General features: G+C 45.5%; 1 pseudogene; it reads left to right on the top strand.

Moving 5' to 3' along the window:
- Nucleotides 1-18,323: 18,323 nt before the first annotated feature.
- On the top strand, nt 18,324-18,852 carry LOC139275801 (large ribosomal subunit protein uL5-like; annotated as a pseudogene).
- Nucleotides 18,853-19,074: the final 222 nt, after the last annotated feature.

The raw sequence follows: 19,074 nt of genomic DNA, 5'->3' as shown, positions 1-19,074 counted from the left end.
TGTGTTCTCACACAGAAATACACTTCAGCTCTGCAGATGTTCATAATCGGGCTACTAGGCCCCAGAAGAGACGTCCTGGTCCTTGTTAGAACAATACGACTCTCTAACAGGACTAAGATAAGGAGACTACCCAAAGACAGCACCCAAGGACTGTAAGATAAGGGAAGCCTGGACCATGTCACAAGATCATCATGAGTAACTCTTAGCAACACATCTCTTAGCAACACATGAGGCAATCACGCAGTCACCTAATGTTTAGAGACCACTTCTATTGGTCTATTTGAATATATATGTAACCTATATTAATATGATTGGATAGTGTCTGGCCAAAATGGGCTGATGTAACTGTAGTAAACTGTTGTAAAACATATAAAAATCCATGAAACCCTTTGTTCGGCGGAGAGCGGTACCTGGACCCACCAGTTGCTTCATCTCCCCGCCAGCGTAATAAAACGTTTTGATGTATGGACCGACTCTGAGTGACGAGTGATTCTTGGAAGGGTATATTCGCGCTAACAATGGCGTCACGAACAGGATATTGTAGAGGCCGTTGGGACACCCCTGGAGAATCCGGGTGAGTATGGGCAATAAATCCTGGGGGGAAGGAACCAGGCGGTGTCCGGAGGCCGACGCAATATCCAACCTGTGGGAAGGGTCGGACCAACAGGCAAATCGGTGGTAGGTAGCTGTTAAGGAGGCGTAGAGCACCGTGGGAATTGCTTAAACATGTCTTAAGAATTGCGCGAGTTTGTGTAATAGCAGATTCGTAACCTGACAGTAGCTAGAAAATGGCCTGCTGCAAGTCACGCTGGTGTAGGCGGACCTCTGAGAGTGGATCTTTAGCGAGCTACCCAAACTATATCTGAGTTAGAAACAGCCTCCTACAAGTCACGCTGGTGCAGGTGGACCGCTGAGAGTTAGACCTCTAACTATCCCCAGTACTAAATATGACCAATATAACAACTGAACTCGAGTGGGGACCCGAAGGGTTCCTTACCCGCCACCAGGCGGAGAAACAAAAGAAAGTAATAGAAAAGGCCTGGGTTTAATTCTTCGAACCCACGTAAAATTAACAGAGAAAGTAAATCAATCATGTATTAATCTATCATCATGTATTAATTTATTTAAAAAAAATCTTAAGTGAAGTATGGATCCAAAAATAGGGCCGCCCAAACAAAAAGATTTGTTGAATAAAGAAAAACTTTTGTGAATGTCTCTCTTTGAGTGAGAGTGCTTGTGTGATTTTTTGACTGCGGAATGAATTTTTCATGTGTCTGAAAGCCTGTTTGGAAAAGTGGTGGAGCTGTCTGTTTGTTTTAGCTCCACCCACTTTTTCAGACAGAGTGAAAGTTTTTTTTAACCCTTTATTAGTGTTGTCCTGTATGTAGGAAGTTTTAAGTTAGAAACGCAGGTGTGGATTTATTCGGATGATAAGTTACGGAGCTAGGAAATGCCCAAAGGATATAGGTTTGTTGAGCAAAAGATAAAAAACACATGGTCCCGGTGGTTTAAAAAAAACATTATTTGACACGCTCACTTACTTGTCGAAAGAAAACCCGCAATCATTGATTACATTGGGTTGAAAGACATAAATTTAGCCTAGGAATGAGATAAAGAATGCTTTTTTTTAAAAAAAGGCCTGTGTGTGTATCTCGAGGTTGCGGGCTGGGGGAAGTATGCTCCCATTTTCCTTTGTGTAAAACCTTGATGTGAAAGCTTCTAGCTCAGTAAAAAGAGTTCTAAATAAAAGATTGGCATTACAAAATTTGAATTAAGAGAAGGCACAGCAAAATACTGAGATAGATTCAAACTAAAAAAAAATGTAAATTAAATCTGATGTTAAAACGGCAAGCTTTAGCAGTTTAGAAAAAAGGACATTGTAACGGCCTTGAAACTGGAACATTTGAGATAACGAAAAGCAGCCCTCAAAGCCTACGTGCTAGACACCGTTCTAGTTATGGAAAAGACAAAAAAGATAAAGACGCAACCTTGAAAGAAAACAAATTGAACGAATTTGAAAGAAAAAGTGCCTTCGATTGTCTGATGATTTTAAATTAACAAATTTACGGAGACACGAGCCCTCTGTGTAAAATACAAAACATAATTTGAAGAAAGGAGATTAAAAAAAAGACGTAACAAACTAAGATAATGTTTTTAAATTATGAGAAAGTTTCACTGCAGTTTGAAAAGATTTCCAAAATAGACGTTGTTTATCAAGAAAATTCCTGAACAGTCTAAACAAGCAGGAGGGTTTTGAAAATAACGAGGAGAAAAGATCTAAGCTATGCGAACTCAGCACAGAAAGAAAAAAAACTGGAAATTTGCCCAGTGAATGGGACCATAAAAAAAAAATGAAATGTTGGAATGTATACAGCTTGTGTGAAAATTGGATTTCAGCAAACAAAATAGCTATTAAAAATGTGTGGTCTCGTTTTAAATCAATTAAAAAAAAAATCTTTGGCAAGTACTTGAATTTGAAGTTAAGAAAAAAAAATTGGAGTTTAATCTAAAATGCTGTCTTTCCTGATGAGAAGACTTTTATTATGACGGCTTTACTAATGATTTCTGCTGTTTTAACAGATTCCTAATTTCTAAGCAAGTTTTGAAGGCACAAAGACCTTAAAAAAAAAATGTTGGATGATTACGCGAAGTCACGTAATGACATCAGGTCTTCTTACAAACCTGTAAAGGAGTTAACCCTTTCCATTGACAGCCATTTTATATTGAACATTATACACCCATTACGATAGGGCAAGCCCGCATTATCCAAGTTAGACGGCGAGGTACCAAGTGTCGGACAGTCTGTTAAACTCAATGGATATACAAGGGCAACTCTGTCATGCTTATGGTTTGTGGATGTTTATGACAGATACGACACAACCTCAATCAGATCCAAAGGGGGGAGGTACCAGACTGGATAGACAGCTCACATCTGGCTCAGCTAGCCAAGCTGAAGGGGACACTGGATAACTGCACTCTGAAGGGACTAACCAGAGTATACCCAGCGATCCCAGACTGCCAAATGGTTACAGCTGTGGGAGTGGGGATTATCTTGATGATCCCTATAGTCACACGAGACTCAGGTCCATTTCCACTTTATCAACTGGAGAATATTGGGGTTGTACGGGACAATGCCTCCCTCCGTTACTACTTAACCGCAGACTCCGCTATGGATGCGTTTTGGAAATAGTACCTGCCCCTACACATTTTGCTCGGGCCGGGTACGGAGGCAAAGGGAGATACTGTGTCTCCACCACGGAACACTCATATCAGTCTAACGACTTGCAATGCAAGATCCCGCAACCAAACTTCTGCTTTACACCCTTACGACCCGTTACTATAGGGCAAGCCCGCATTATCCAAGTTAGACGGCGAGGTACCAAAATCATTGATGCTACCGATCAGCTCCATGATCACCTGCAGGACTATGACGAGCCAGAACAGGCCCCTATTCCCTATTTAGCGGAAGTACTAAGGAAACTAAGACTCAGAGTCTGACAGTCTGTTCAACTCTACCACCAACTACGGACAAAGATTGAGATACTGGAGAAAGACACCGACACAGAGCTGCAGGATGAGAGTTGGTGGAGGAGGGTTTGGAACTGGGGGATGAATGTTAACATCCACCCTTGAATTCGAATTATATCACACATACTGGTCGGAATACAGCTAGTCCTAGCATTAGCATGGGGAGTTATGGCTTGCCAGTCCTGCAGATATTATGCGCAACAACGGAGGTTTAACACCAGAGCTCAGATAAGCAAGGAAGTTCGCGTAACAGGCGAAAGGGGTGATTCGAACGATATTAACTTGATCTAAAACAACTGGGACTCCTGAAATCGCATGACTGGCCAGCACGTCGAAGCAGGGAGTACCGGGTGATACAAAAACATAACATAATATAAATTAGTGTTGGTTTCAGGGGGCTAGGGCTAGCCCCTTGACTGAAAGGGGGAATTGCTATAGAGAAAGATTTTCCCTAGGGCAACGGCCCCTGTAGCATAATGTTAGAACGAAATATGTAACTGTAGTATTAAATGCATGTGTAAAATGTATAAAGATGGCTGCTCGTGGTTTAGCAAAGCCCCACGGGATCTTAGCCAGCAGAAAAGAGACTGCATTCTTAGCTACTGATAATGGCTGTGTTCTCACGCTGAAATACACTTCAGCTCTGCAGATGTTCGTAATCGGGCTACTAGGCCCCGGACGAGACATCCTGGTCCATGTTCGAACAATATGACTCTGTAACAGGACTAAGATAAGGAGACTACCCAAAGACATCACCCAAGGACAGTAAGATAAGGGAGGCCTGGACCATGTCACAAGATCATCATGAATAACTCTTAGCAACACATCTCTTAGCAACACATCTCTTAGCAACACATGAGGCAATCACGCAGTCACCTAATATTTAGAGACCACTTCTATTGGTCTATTTGAATCTATATGTAATCTATAATTAATATGATTGGATAGTGTCCGGCCAAAATGGGCTGATGTAACTGTAGTAAACTGTTGTAAAACATATCAAAATCCAGGAAACCCTTTGTTCGGCGGAGAGAGGTACTTGTACCCACCAGTTGCTTCATCTCCCCGCCGGCGTAATAAACCGTTTTGATGTATGGACCGACCCTGAGTGACAAGTGATTCTTGGAAGGATACATTGTTACATTCACACTAACACTTAGATCAGAGTTAGAAAACCCAGTTCCACCACATTTGAATGGATTTAACTTTTTATGGGGTTTCTAACAGTGATATTTGTTCGGAAAAGTGAAGGTTTTCATCAGATCAGTGATTTCACGGATTGCCGGCTCTGGGATGGTGGTGCGGGGGCTAGGGGACTGGGGCGGGGTGGGGAGGTGGAGTCCACAATGCAACCAGTGTCAAAACAGTGAATGACAGATCACAACTCCAGGATTTCCGATATAGCTGCGGATGCACTAAATCCTGAAGTTGTGGTTAGTTTCAAAGGTAAAATGATGGCGAACACTGTCAGTTCACCGTCACCTGGACCGCAAGTTTCGGGCCTATTTGAACCTGCTGTCCTCTCACAGGATGACATTATTCGTACGTCTATCACTGCCACTCCGCCAGTGCCCTTGCAGTTGCCTATCATCCCCGATGCCGAGGTGGTACAGTCTGCAGCAGGGCCTTCTGGTCCTCCAAGGCCACCTATAGTCTGCCCTACTGAAAGTCAGCAGCCTTCAACCTCCCATGCTGCAGCCACTGGGGTAGCACTTCGTAGGAGCACTTTGTAGGAGCACTAGCACTCGGACAGACACAGCCATCGCTCTCCATCACACGCTGTACCTTGAAGTGGTCGGAGCAGAATGCCGGGTCGGGCCGCACGAGGGCGACTGGATTGGATATCACCAAGGTCCAGGTCGCTGATTGGAGCGTGGGCAGGTACAGCAGGAGTGGCGAGATTGGGGCGCAGGAGCGGTGAGTGATTGTGGAGCGACGTGATCGGGGCCCAGGAGAGGCATGAGTTTGGGGCCAGAAGAGGCAAGGGCCCAGGGGCAGCACGGGTCAGCCCACACTGTGCGCACCAGGTCCATGCAGCAGAGCTGGTCTCCAGTTATCTTGGTTAACCCTTGCCATTGGACCAAGACCTAACTCTGTCAAGCCCATGTGGTGGCTGGTGTGCAGCGGCCACCACACGTTTAAAAAAATCCACGCACAGGCATCTTCCATCCTTCAGGATGAAGTTCGGGACCTGGAATATTAGGTCCTTCATTGAAACACCTGTGAACTCATCCTTTTTGACGTGGAAGCAAATCATCCTCGATACAAGGGACCACCTATGATGATGATGATGAGGACAGGCACTAAGGGAATGCACATGGGTGATTAATTGACCTTGTTATGCCGTATTGAATTGAATAATTTATAAATGTGGTTTGGAATGTTTGTTTTGTGGTGGCTTTCATTTCAGCAGTGTGACCTGGAGAACACTATGATGCCTATGACGGAGGGATAGTAAATTCGGGAAGGGTTGAGCAACAGGGCTCTGGGGTTTCAGTCAGGGGAACCAGAGTCTGATGATGCACTCACGCACAGCCCGTTCAAAACATAGATATACAGGCTGTCTCCTCCCTTCCTCCGCGTCTTCCTCCACCTCCTCCTTCTGAGGCGGTCACGGAACCCGTGGTGTCAAGGGCTGCACCTTCATAATGGCCGGGTTGCGGAGGATGCAGCAGACCACCACGCTGCGGCATATACTGGAGGGCTCCTCCCGAGCAGTCAAGGCAGTGGAACCATTGCTTCAGCACCCCGATGGTCTGACCAATGACCAGCTCATGGCAGCGTGGCTCTCGTTACATGAGTTGTAGCCATGAGTGGTGGGATTGCAAAGGGGAGTCATCAGCCAGGTGTAACGCGGATAGCCCTTGAGCCCGAGCAGCCACCCTCGGGTTCGAATTTTGTGGCTGGAAGATTGCAGGCGCAGCAGACTGGCATAGATGAACACATTATGACTGATGCCAGGATAGCAGGCATTAACCAGCATGATGTGCTGGACATGGTTGCACATCAACTGCACATTAAGTGAGCAGTAAACTTTATGCAGTTATGGAACATCTCACCATTGAGATGCGGTGCCCGCAAAACCTGTGTGTGCAGTCGATGGCACCCTGCACCATGGGGTAGCCCACTACCCTGGCAAAGCAACGTAAGCACTCCTCCTGCTTCTCTCTGTTTAGAGAAAAGACAATGAAATCCTCTCTATTAGTTTACAGAGCCTCTGCGGCATCACGGAGGCTGCGACGGATGGAAAACTGTGAGACGTTTGCTATGTCGCCTGTTCCAGTCTGGAAGAATCTGTTGGTGAAAAATATCAGCACCACGGTCACCTTGAGTGCCACTGGCAGCATTGTCACCATTGCCCTGCTCTGAGGCTGCAGGTCTGCAATGTTCCCTGTGACGGGCTGCGCGGCCAATTAAGATTCCCGCTCATGCGCTTTTTTTCTATTTGAAAGCCGGAGCGCTAGCTGCGCAGGAGCTCCAGGGCACAGACTTGCGATCTGGAAGCTGGAAACTCTCTTGGCAAACCAATTATGTATTTGAACAAAACATTGGTTAGGCCACGGACCTAGTATTGTGTAGTTTTGGGTACCCCATTATAGAAAGGATGCTAACGCCATCGAGTGCTTACAGTGTAGATTCACCAGGACGATGTATGGCAAACTATGGAGAAACTGGGGCTATTTCCACTGTAGTAGAAAAAGCTACGGCTAAGATATTTAATAGAAGTGTTTACAATGATGATTAGCATTGATCCGATTAACAGGGAAGGACCATTTCCTCGGGTGTGGAATCAATGATCAGCTGTCATCAATTTAAAATTGTCACTAAGGGTGAAAAAAGAGGTTGGGAGAAATTTACTTACGCAAAGCATGTTGGAGCATGGAGTGTTTTGCCACAGGGAACATAAGAACATATGAATTAGGAACAGGAATAGGCCATCTAGCCCCTCGAGCCTGCTCCGCCATTCAACAAGATCATGGCTGATCTGGCCGTGGACTCAGCTCCACTTACCCGCCCGCTCCCCGTAACTTTTTAATTCCCTTATTGGTTAAAAATCAATCTATCTGTGACTTGAATACATTCAATGAGCTAGCCTCAACTGCTTCGTTGGGCAGAGAATTCCACAGATTCACAACCATCTGGGAGAAGAAATTCCTTCTCAACTCGGTTTTAAATTGGCTCCCCCGTATTTTGAGGCTGTGCCCCCTAGTTCTAGTCTCCCTGACCAGTGGAAACAACCTCTCTGCCTCTATCTTGTCTATCCCTTTCATTATTTTAAATGTTTCTATAAGATCACCCCTCATCCTTCTGAACTCCAACGAGTAAAGACCCAGTCTACTCAATCTATCATCATAAGGTAACCCCCTCATCTCCGGAATCAGCCTAGTGAATCGTTTCTGTAACCCCTCCAAAGCTAGTATATCCTTCCTTAAGTAAGGTGAACAAAACTGCATGCAGTACTCCAGGTGCGGCCTCACCAATACCCTCTACAGTTGCAGCAGTACCTCCCTGCTTTTGTACTCCATACCTCTCGCAATGAAGGCCAACATTCCATTCGCCTTCCTGATTACCTGCTGCACCTGCAAACTAACTTTTTGGAGTTTCATGCACAAGGACCCCCAGGTCCCTCTGCACCGCAGCATGTTGTAATTTCTCCCCATTCAAATAATATTCCCTTTTACTGTTTTTTTTCCCAAGGTGGATGACCTCACACTTTCCGACATTGTATTCCATCTGCCAAACGCTTAGCCCATTCGCTTAACCTATCTAAATCTCTTTGCAGCCTCTCTGTGTCCTCTACACAACCCGCTTTCCCACTAATCTTTGTGTCATCTGCAAATTTTGTTACACTACACTCTGTCCCCTCTTCCAGGTCATCTATGTATATTGTAAACAGTTGTGGTCCCAGCACCGATCCCTGTGGTACACCACTAACTACCGATTTCCAACCTGAAAAGGATCCATTTATCCCGACTCTCTGCTTTCTGTTAGCCAGCCAATTCTCTATCCATGCTAATACATTTCCTCTGACTCCGCGTACCTTTATCTTCTGCAGTAACCTTTTGTGTGGCACCTTATTGAATGCCTTTTGGAAATCTAAATACACCACATCCATCGGTACACCTCTATCCACCATGCTTGTTATATCCTCAAAGAATTCCAGTAAATTCGTTCTGCTTGATTGCACTATTCCTATCTAGATGTCCCGCTATTTCTTCCTTAATGATAGTTTCAAGCATTTTCCCCACTACAGATGTTAAACTAACCGGCCTATAGTTACCTGCCTTTTGTCTGCCCCCTTGTTTAAACAGAGGCGTTACATTAACTGCTTTCCAATCCGCTGGTATCTCCCCAGAGTCCAGAGAATTTTGGTAGATTATAACGAATGCATCTGCTATAACTTCCGCCATCTCTTTTAATACCCTGGTTTGCACTACCCCCCTAGTGATAGTGATTGTCTCAAGGTCCTCCCTTCCCACATTCCTGTGACCAGCAATTTTTGGCATAGTTTTTGTTCTTCCACTGTGAAGACCAAAGCAAAATAATTATTTAAGGTCTCAGCCATTTCCACATTTCCCATTATTAAATCCCCCTTCTCATCTTCTAAGGGACCAACATTCACTTTAGTCACTCTTTTCCGTTTTATATATCTGTAAAAGCTTTTACTATCGGTTTTTATGTTTTGCGTAAGTTTACCTTCGTAATCTATCTTTCCTCTCTTTATTGCTTTCTTAGTCATTCTTTGCTGTTGTTTAAAATTTTCCCAATCTTCTAGTTTCCCACTAACCTTGGCCATCTTATATGCATTGGTCTTTAATTTGATACTCTCCTTTATTTCCTTGGTTATCCACGGCTGGTTATCCCTTCTCTTACCGCCCTTCTTTTTCACTGGAATATATTTTTGTTGAGCACTATGAAAGAGCTCCTTAAAAGTCCTCCACTGTTCCTCAATTGTGCCACCGTTTAGTCTGTGTTTCCAGTCTACTTTAGCCAACTCTGCCCTCATCCCATTGTAGTCCCCTTTGTTTAAACATAGTACGCTCGTTTGAGACACTACTTCCTACCCTCAATCTTTATTACAAATTCAACCATACTGTGATCACTCATTCCGAGAGGATCTTTTACTAGGAGATCATTTATTATTCCTGTCTCATTACACAGGAGCAGATCTAAGATAGCTTGCTCCCTTGTAGGTTCTGTAACATACTGTTCTAAGAAACGATCCCGTATGCATTCTATGAATTCCTCCTCCAGGCTACCCCGTGCAATTTGATTTGATCAATCGATATGTAGGTTAAAATCCCCCATGATTACTGCCGTTCCTTTTTCACATGCCTCCATTATTCCCTTGATTATTGCCCGCCCCACCGTGAAGTTATTACTTGGGGGCCTATAAACTACGCCCAACCGTTAATTTTTACCCCTTACTATCTCTAATCTCCACCCACAATGATTCACCATTTTGTTCATTAGAGCCAATATCGTCTCTCACAACTGCCCTGATATCATCCTTTATTAACAGAGCTACCCCACCTCCTTTCCCTTCTTGTCTATCTTTCCGAATCATCAGATACCCCTGATGTTTAATTCCCAGTCTTGGCCACCCTGCAACCACGTTTCTGTAATGGCCACCAAATCATACCCATTTCTAATGATTTGTGCCGTCAACTCCTTTACTTTATTTCGAATGCTGCGTGCGTTTAGGTAGAGTGTTTTAATACTAGTTTTTAAACCATGATTTTTAATTTTGACCCCTCCTGCAGCCCCTATATATTCAGTGGCCCTTTTTGTTTTTTGCCTTCGGTTTCTCTGCCCTCCACTTTTACTCATCTCCTTTCTGTCTTTTTCTTTTGTCTCCTTTTTGTTTCCCCCTGTCTCCCTGCATTGGTTCCCATCCCCCTGCCATATTAGTTTAACTCCTCCCCTTCAGCACTAGCAAACACTCCCCCTCGGACATTGGTTCCGGTCCTGCCTAGGTGTAGACCATCCGGTTTGTACTGGTCCCATCTCCCCCAGAACCGGTTCCAATGCCCCAGGAATTTGAATCCCTCCCTGCTGCACCACTGGTCAAGCCACGTATTCATCTGAGCTATCCTGCGATTCCTACTCTGACAAGCACGTGGCACTGGTAGCAATCCCGAGATTACTACTTTTGAGGTCCTACATTTTAATTTAGCTCCTAGCTCCTTAAATTCATCTCGTAGGACCTCATCCCTTTTTTTACCTATATCGTTGGTACCAATGTGCACCACGACAACTGGCTGTTCACCCTTCCTTTTCAGAATGTCCTGACCCGTTCCGAGACATCCTTGACCCTTGCACCAGGGAGGCAACATACCATCCTGGAGTCTCGGTTGCGGCCGCAGAAACACCTATCTATTCCCCTTACAATCGAATCCCCTATCACTATCGCTCTCCCACTCTTTTTCCTGCCCTCCTGTGCAGCAGAGCCAGCCACGGTGCCATGAACTTGGCTGCTGCTGCCCTCCCCTGATGAGTCATCCCCCTCAACAGTACTCAAAACGGTGTATCTGTTTTGCAGAGGGATGACCGCAGGGGACCCCTGCACTACCTTCCTTGCACTGCTCTTCCTGCTGGTCTTCCATTCCCTAGCTGGCTGTCGACCCTTCACCTGCGGTTGAGGCAGAGATCATTGCATTGTTTCAGGGGGAATTGGATAACTATTTGAAGCAGGGGAAGTTGCAGGGCAATGAGATTGTTTTTAGATTGCTCTTGCAAAGATCCAGCATCGGCATCATGGGCCATCTGTGCTGGAAACATCTAAGATTCAAAGGTATTATGTTCAAAATTTTAGTGCTTTGATCTGGCATATTCTGTTGAAGAATTAACCTTTGCTAACATTAGATGTGCATACTACTCCTGCCTCATCTTTAATTTATCATTGACGAATGTAATTTAAATCTGCATTGAGTAGCTAATGGCGAATATTTAGCTGAACGTCTTCATTTACGTTGTTGAGGATGAATGCCACCTGAACAATTAGGTCATCAATTTCGATGACGAAACAGGAAATATGTGACTGCTTTCGATCCACCAGGGTAATAAAATATTTAAATTACATGCTGCACAACATAAAATCACTCTTGATGCAATTGTTATGTACCTAGAGATTACATTTCGTGAAGCATTGAAAAATGCTACTGACATTTAAAAAATCAGCGTGTGTAATTCTTGTTATATTTAAACAAAATACAGGAATTAAATTGGAAAGTGCAGTACATGAAAACATTAGGGGGCTGAAATTGCCCCCTTTTTGCCCCCCATTAGCAGCTCGGGGAGGCGCGAATGGGAAACAAAGGCCTTTTTGCCTGGGGGAGGGTGGCACTAGCGCCTCCGGGAAATTGCCCCAGAGGTTTGAGGGGGGCATTGTATATGCAATGCCGCGCCCCGCGATTAACGTCCTGGGCCGGCACGCAACAGGTGATTATGTCATCGCTGTGCGGGTCAACCCCGCGCCGCCCCCTTTGCGCCCCGCGGCGGAAATTTCCCAATGGGCCGTGAGGCTGGTGTCCGCTGCGGGGAGACCTTTATTACATCGTGCTGCTATTTTATTTGTTGGCCAACTCTTGGATCGGCCCGACAATGGCGGCTCTCATGTTGCCCATCTTGCAACCCGGCACTCCGCTTTAGGTGCTAGGCAACTGGCCCGGTCGATAGCGTCCCTGGTGGCCACCAAAGGGCCTGCAGAATGCGCAGCGGCCCTCCCCTTAAACTGAATGCGGATGCTCCGTGTAACGCTAGCCTCTTCAGCGCCGCCCTGCTGCCCCGGGAGCACCCCTCCAACAAGGTAGAGCACCGGAGACAGGGCTCAGCCTTGGTTCGGGGCACACGGCCCAATTCCTTAAAAGTCCCAGCCCCGGAATGTTACCACCCCACATCGGGGTGCAGGGCAAGTTCGGCGCCTAGTACTGGTGAACTAGATTTAATAAAGCAAGACATTTCCTTTTATTTGTTTTGAATCATTTTACGCAGAAAATCACCATGTTCTAACCAAGAAACTTGTACAGTTTAGAAAACCTTTTGTTCCAGAGAGTCAGAAAAAAATAACAATAACTGAGAAGTAAATGATAAATGGAATTCATCGCATGCAAATATTGAACAATAAACATAGAAGAGCTTCATCAACTGAAACATATTAAACTTGTCTAGCATTAAACTTGTGCTTATTGTTTTAGTAAGTGGACTAAAGCTATAACAACGTTATTCCAAAATATTTATTTCTATAGTTCAACGAAGTGTAGTTTGAAATACTTACTCGGGAGCAGTAGTTTATCACTGTCATCAAAATGCCATTACCTATGACAACCACCTCAAGCTAGCAATTTTCAAAAGGTTGCAGCAAATTATGAATGGCACGGGCAGATAACCCCTAGATTGGCAGTGCAGCAAAATAAAAGGCTTAGAAATGGTGTTCAATCAATACTACCATGAATTAAGCTTAAAGAAAACATGATTGATGACTGAGAGGAGCCTCTCTATTCTTTAGAATAAATATGCAATTATTGTTTAGTGATGCAACCCTTAACAACACGAGAAATGAATACCACTAAAAACGTTTCTTTTCCGATGGGTAAAAATCATTGTTTAATTTGTTTGTTTCCTCAGTTTCACCCCCAATCTCAAACTTGTGGCACGTGAATTTGACAATGTGACCGTCCAAAAATTGTTTAGTTCGGCTGCACCAGTTCTAACTGCCCTGCACTGTAATTATCCCGTTTTCAACAACAACAACAACAACAACTTGTATTTATATAGCGCAAACTTGTATTTATATAGCATAAAATATCCCAAGGTGCTTCACCGGAGTGTTATAAGACAAAAAAAAAATTGACACCGAGCCACATAAGAAGAAATTGTGGCAGATGACCAAAAGCTTGTTAAAAGAGGTCGGTTTTAAGGAGCATCTTAAAGGAGGATAGAGAGGCGGAGGGGCTTAGGGAGGGAGTTCCAGAGCTCACGTCCCAGGCAGCTGAAGGCATGGCCACCAGTGGTTGAGCAATTATAATCAGGGATGCTCAAGAGGGCAGAATTTGATGAGCGCAGACATCTTGGGGAGTTGTGAGGCTGAAGGAGACTAGAGAGATAGGGAGGGGCGAGGCCATGGAGGGATTTGAAAAAAAGGATGAGAATTTTGAAATTCGAGGTGTTGATTAACCAGGAGCCAATGTAGGTCAGCGAGCACAGGGGTGATGGGTGAACGGGACTTGGTGCGAGTTAAGACATTGGGCTGCCGAGTTTTGGATGACCTCAAGTTTACGTGGGGTAGAATGTGGGAGGCCAGCCAGGTGTGCGTTAGAGTAGTCAAGTCTAGAGGTAACAAAGGCATGGATGAGGGTTTCAGCAGCAGATGAGCTGAGGCAGGGGTGGAGACAGGCAATGTTATGGAGGTGGAAATAGGCAGAATATTTTTACACATTTCAAGCAGATAACTATAAAAAATGGTGGAATTCTCCTTGATCCAGCTGTTCAGCAAAAAGAGTGTCGAAAGCTGAAATGGTCAGGATAAAAAGCTTTAGTAACTGCCGGCTCTGTGGAGGTAGCAATATGCAGCATTGTGGATACTGTACTCACTGCCAAATGAATTAATAGTTTACCTTGATTGTCAGAAGCCCTCCTCTTGGCATCAAGTATCATATATGGAGTTGCCTTAAGTGCTTGTTATTGGAGAATTGTTTAATGTATATAAATGTAACTATATTCAGTAAATGTAAGTAGTATTTTTAGTCTCATAATAATAATTGTTCTAATTCCAAAATGTCATTTTAAACATACGTATAGTTGAAGTGCTTATTTACATATTAGAAATGAAAGTGCTAATTTTCTACTAAACTCTCTGATATCTAAATGCAGCATAACTGTTTATTCATGAATGTTCATGTGAAGCATGTCATTGAGTCGTACGGCTGGATTTTAGTTTTTTTGCATTTTCAAGTGTTTCCGGGCGCAATGCGCGGCGAACGAAAAATTTATTGCCAGGATAACGTTAGCACCAGAGCAAGCAACTTTCGCCGAACTCCAGCGTTACACCACAGACTCTGTGTGCCGGAACCAAAAGTTCCAGCTTTGGCGCAATCTGCCATTTTGCGCATGCACATTTTTTTTCCCATGCTTCCACCTTCTGGTTTCCTGTTGCAAATGCTAATGCAGGGTGTGGCCACTTCCTGCACGCGCATGCACAGTACAACCGAGGCTCAATCAGCCATTTCACATTTTGAATTTGATCAGGGAGGACGACGACTGCAGTCAGCATGCCAGTCGGTTCAGCCACGAGGCTAATGAAGCTCTAGCGGGGGATGTAGACAGAACATGGCAGGAGTTGCATCTACAGGGTGGTTCTAGACCACTGCCATCCATATTTAAGAGGATTTGGAGAGAAATAGCTGAAGAAGTCTCTGCCTTAGACACTGTGGTCAGGACTTGCACACAGTGCCGAAAGAAATTTAATGACCTCACCAGGGTTGTCAAAGTAATTACCATTTTCAATCATGCACTCCTTCATTACTTCAAAGATAAGTCTGACACACTATGTGTTCTCATGCTGTTGGTGCCTCTCAACACTCTGTGGGTTGCCTCCTAAAATGCATGACACATAGGTAGGCTTAGTTTGACACCCTATTTGCCATGAATGATCTTTACACATTATTAAGATTGCTTTCTGAGATCTCATAAGATAGTTCTCCATTTTGATGTCCTCCTGATGAACCACTTGCAACTTCTAAGGCCATTAAACAGAGGACTGTATTACATTCAGACAGTATGGCATATATTGCTACCTGTGCCACAAGAGCAGATGGACCCTCTTGTAACCATTCCCAGTTTCATCTTTGCAGCCAAAGAAGTCTCAAAAGTGCCGTGAGCAGGTGCTGACAGGCAACGGTCCATCTCAGACCCTGCATTCAGTGATATTGAGGAGAGTGTGGCAGGCCTCATCGGCATCACAGGTCGGGCAGCTTCCACTGGGGTCGCTGACTCCCGTTCGGATACTGAGGCTAATCCTGCACATTCCCTGGGATAGGTAGGGGCGATGTTCTGCAGTGCCTCTGGATTAGGGTTGGGGCAATGTCCTGCACACTCCCTGGGATAGGTAGGGACAATGTTCTGCAGTGCCTCTGGATTAGGGTTAGGTCAATGTCCTGCACACTCCTTGGGATAGGTTGGGGCAATGTCCTGCAGTGCCTCTGGACTAGATATAATGGAATAGCGGCAGCCCTTCAAATGAGCTTGTGGTATGCAACCTTCCTCATGTCACCCTGCCCCCTCCCCTGCTGCTAACCATTTGTCTGTTGCTTTCTACTTTCAGATGACCAGCCACAGACTCCGCATCCCGAGAGAGAGAGAGAGAGAGAGAGAGAGACCACTACACGCCAGGCCATCGTCTCGAGGAGGAGGAAGAGGAGGATACCGATGAGCCGACTTTGGTGCAGCATCAATCGACCCCTGCTCCACCACCAACACTCCGCTCCTCTGAGGACGACATGACGTTCTCCGGGTTCGACGAAATAGAGGCTCCTGGGACCAGGGGCATGCAGCAACGCAGTGCTGGGGTTGACTCCCGCAGGCCATCTCTCCGGAGGGTGAGTCGGCAAAGTCGGTCTGCTGACAGAAAGGCAGATGTGGAACTGGACATGGTGGAAATGTCCAGGGAGAGCATCCAGGTCAGCCATCAGCTCCTTGATGTCTTGGGAAGGATTCCTATGAGCATTCACAATCTGAAAGCGACCATTATGGAGGTAGGGTCGCAGATTGTCAGTGCGAGCCGTGATACCTGCGAGGCCATCAATGTCCATATGAGGCTGGTGGCCTCCAGCAGTGACAGTGGAGTCCCAGAGAGTGTGACGTGAGCCCTTGCAGAATATGGTGCATCACAGGCACAGGCTCTGCTTCAGTTTGGGCAGGTGATGCAGTCCATTCCTGCCGCCATACTCTCTGCGTTCCCCACTGTCACACGGGGAAGTGACGGTTCCGAAGCAGGCCAGCAAGGTGTTAGTTTACATCGTGCTCCGGGGCCAGCTGCGTCAGCGACTGAGTGATTCCAGCGATATGGGAGGTGGTGTCATTCCTCCGGATGAGAGCATTCCGTCTCCCCCCACTCAGTCGCCAACTAAACATCAGTGACGGTTGTCACCCAAACCACCTGTGACTGGTGACGCTGATGAAGAGGCTAGCCAGTCAGAAGCCGGGCCTTCCACACCATGAGCTGGTTCAGTGTGTCCCCAGACAGCGTCTCCATTGTCTCCTTCCCCAACACAGCAGCGCTCTGACAGCCTTACTGCACGCCTTGGTGCCACTTTGATTAGGAACAGCAGGCTAGGGAGGGAAATGATGGGAAGGGGGGCAAAAGACGGTGGGAAAAAATAGTGGGGCGGGAAATAATGTTATAGTATCACACTGCTGGATTATGTTCTTGATGCTGGATTATGTCCTGATAATGTTCTTGAATTATCACACTGCTGGATGCAGCTCATTGTTTTGTTTTATTTTAGTAAAATTTCACAATGAAGGTTACAAAGTTTACAATGTTACAATGTTTAATACATTTTTTTGTTCACCTTAACCATTCCTGTGCAGTGTCTCATTTGCAGAATATGAGGAATAGTCAATATGGTGGGATAGAGTGGCCAGGCAACGGTGAAGCATGCCGTTCACTCTTCAAGCAAAATGTTCAATTATGAGCTGCCAATGTAAGGCTATTGCAGCGATGAAATCTCCACGATGCCTCCCCTGTGATTGTAGTGGTGGCATGGGTTCCTCGCCAGGCTCCTCTTCCTTGTCTTCCTCCTCTTCCTCCCCCCTCTCTCTCCTGAGGTGCTCCTGCAATCCCCATTGGAAATTCCTGTCCCCTCATGATGGCTAAGTTGTGCAGCATGCATCACACCACAATGAACTCAATGAACAAAGGGGAGTATTGCAGGCAGCCTCCAGAGTGGTCCAGGCATCGGAAGCGCTGCTTGAGCACTCCAATTGTCTGTTCGACGATGTTGCGTGTGGCTGCATGTCTCTCATTATAGCAATGCTCGGCTTCTATCTGAGGCTTCCGGAGGGGGGGTCATGAGCCAGGTGGCGAGGCCCAAACCTTTGTCCCCGAGCATCCAGCTCTGGCCTTGTGGTTGATGCTGGAGCATGAGGCACTTCTCTCAAGCAAGATGAAAGCATCATGGATGCTCCCTGGATATTGGGCATTGACAGCCATGATGCGCTGAGTATGGTCGCAGACGATCTGTACGTTCATGGAATGGAATCCCTTTCGGTTTCAGAAAACCTTTACATTCTGTAAAGGTGCTCGCAGGGCGATGTGCATACAGTCGAGGGCATCCTGAACCTTGGGGAAGCCAGCAAATCATCCAAAACCTACAGCCATCTCATTTTGGATCTCCCTGGTCATTGGGAAGTTTATGAAGTCCATTCTGCATGCACACAGTGCAGTAGTCACCTAGCAAATGCAGCAATGTGTCAGCAATTCTTTTTGGAAGTGCAGTCCTGTTGCCACTGGTAGGCTGTAGGTTTGCCTGTATGAGCTGGAATATCTCTGTCAGCAATTCTTTTTGGAAGTGCAGACTTCTAATGCATTGTGCCTCAGAGAGCTGGAGGTATGAGCGATGTTCTCTGTAAACTTGTGGGGTGTAAGGCCTCCTCCCCATACGTCTGCGAGCTCTTCGATTACGTTGCAAATGATCAACAATAAGCCGCCTTCATGCTTGAAGCAGTATGGCAATAGCAGCCAGGATTACTGGCTCCCAACCTAGCATGCTTTTGGCAGCAGGGACTCTGGGGCAATGGCGAGTGAAAAGAAGAAAAACCCTATGAGCGAACTCCGCATCAGGAAGCTGTGTCTGAATATCTGTGTAGGTGAAAGTGGTGACAGACTCACCAGAGCTGCTAAAGTGTTGGAGCAATGCACTGGCCAGACCCAGTGCTTTCCAAAGCTCGCTATATTGTCCAATCATTTGGTATCAGAAGAAATGAGAAGAACGCTGTTCATTGTACAATTCGAGGAGCCAAAGCTGAGGAAATTTTAGAGAAGGGTCTCAAGGTTCAGGAATATGAACTGAGGAAGAGCAACCTCTGTAACACTGGGAACTTTGGCTTTGGGATCAGGAACACATTGATCTGGGCATCAAGTATGATCCTAGTATTGGACTTTATGGTCTGGATTTCTATGTGGTCAGGGGGCTGCCTGGTTTTAGTATTTCTGATAAAAAGGTGAAAAGGGGATACATTGGTTCAATGCACAAAATCTCCAAGGAGGAATCGATGAGATGGTTTCTGCAGAAATATGATGGTATCCTCCTGCCTGGAAAGTAATTTGAAAAACGTGAAAAATGCAATAAAAGCAAATTGAAACAGTAAAAAAAAAGCATGGCCCCCATCTTTTAAAAAGTCCTTAAATGTCCTTTATAAAACAAACTAGAAACTCACGTAAAACTTCACAATGAAAAGTATGCAGTAATGCAACCTTCTTCTTCCAATGCTTTTAATCACTCACAACTGCGACTTTTTCCTTTGCTTTCAACATGGCGCGTTAGC

The sequence above is a fragment of the Pristiophorus japonicus genome, chromosome 11 (genome assembly GCF_044704955.1).
Source record: "Pristiophorus japonicus isolate sPriJap1 chromosome 11, sPriJap1.hap1, whole genome shotgun sequence".
NCBI lineage: Eukaryota > Metazoa > Chordata > Chondrichthyes > Pristiophoridae > Pristiophorus > Pristiophorus japonicus.
The sequence above is the reverse complement of the archived record's forward strand: the minus strand, read 5'-3'. Positions and strand labels throughout refer to the sequence as shown.